Consider the following 1,555-nt stretch of genomic DNA (forward strand, 5'->3'; position numbering starts at 1 on the left):
GAGATCCTTCCCCTTGTGGGAGTCTATACTTGTTCTTGAATAAGTTTCCACCTTTACTATAAAAATAAATAAATAAGGGCCTATTCTATGCCAGGCTCTGTGTCACATGCTAGACATATACTGGTGAACAAAACATGGTTCTCTTTCTCATGGAATATTTGATGATAGAATATGACATTAAGCAAGTGTATAGCCACAAACTCTGATGTGTTATGAGTAACAAAAAGCCATTTGAAAGAGAGTCTAAGGGATGTAATTTAAGTGGGAGAAGTCAGAGAAAGCTTCTCTGAGGAAGTAACATCCAGGCTAAGTGAGAACTGAAGAATGAGTAGGATTTTGCTAGTGAAAGAGTGACTGAAAGAACATTCCAGTCAAAAACTCTGAAGCAAAAGAGCTTGTCATGTTTAGAGACTAAAGAAGCCAAGATAGCTGGGAAATAGTGAGCAAGGGGAAAGTGACAGAAAATGAGGTTAAATACTATACAGGGCCATGTCAAAATCTTATAAGGAGCAGGTATATAGTTTTGCCTGGAATTTAGTAACATCCACACTGTCTGCTATGATGTACAAGATGTCAGAAGCCAGTGGATGTGGTTGAATGACATTGCTTGTGGCCACAAAGGAACTTAGCTAATATTGTCAAGTAACATCAGGAAATGAATAAAAAGAGTGGGTGGAAGTTATAATGAGCATGACCTAAGTATGACATTAAGCCTGCTGCAAAGTTATGAATTAAAACATATACTAGAGGCCTGGTGCACAAATTCATGCATGGGTGGGGTCCGGTGCACGAAATTTGTGCACATTAAAAGGGAATTAATTAGAGGAAATATTTTAATATTGCTATTTCTCTATAAATAGAAGTGTCAGAGATGAAAGAAAATTAGTAAAATGTATATGAAAATCTCCCTCCTGTCAGAGTCTGTAGTGCACCACGGGATGCAAAGTCAAGTCCCCGCCCACATGCGCACACCTCGAAATCGCGTGAGACCCAGACCCAGCTGGCCCCACCCCTGTCAAGCCCCACAGGGTGGGGGCTTAGTCTCAGGTCCCCCACGACTCCAGGTGCAGCTTCAGGTCCCCTGGCCTATCCTATGTAATAAAGAGCTAATATGCAAATGGCCATCATGCCCTCGTGCCGTCAGCTGAATTCGTGCACCAGTGGGGTCCCTTGGCCTGTCCTGCGGGATGGGGCCGAAACCGGTGTGGGCCAGACTGAGGGACCCCACCAGTGCACAATTGGGGCTGGGGAGGGATGCGGGAGGTTAGCCAGCCTGGGAGGGATAGCAGGAGGGCCCTAGGGCGTTTCTGACCCATCTCATTCAGTACTGATTGGCTGGACTCCAGCAGCAAGGGGTGGGGAACATCTTAAAGAAAGGGACCTAAACTATCCTATCTAATAAAAGAGAAACATGGTAATTAGCGTACATCCGCTACCTTTCCCATTGGCTAATCAGGGCGATATGCAAATTAACTGCCAGCCAAGATGGCAGCCAGGCAGCTTGAAACTAACATGAGGCTTGCTTGCTTCAGTGACGGAGGAAACCAACATTTCC

The sequence above is a fragment of the Myotis davidii genome, unplaced genomic scaffold (genome assembly GCF_000327345.1).
Source record: "Myotis davidii unplaced genomic scaffold, ASM32734v1 scaffold8, whole genome shotgun sequence".
Classification (NCBI taxonomy): Eukaryota; Metazoa; Chordata; class Mammalia; order Chiroptera; family Vespertilionidae; genus Myotis; species Myotis davidii.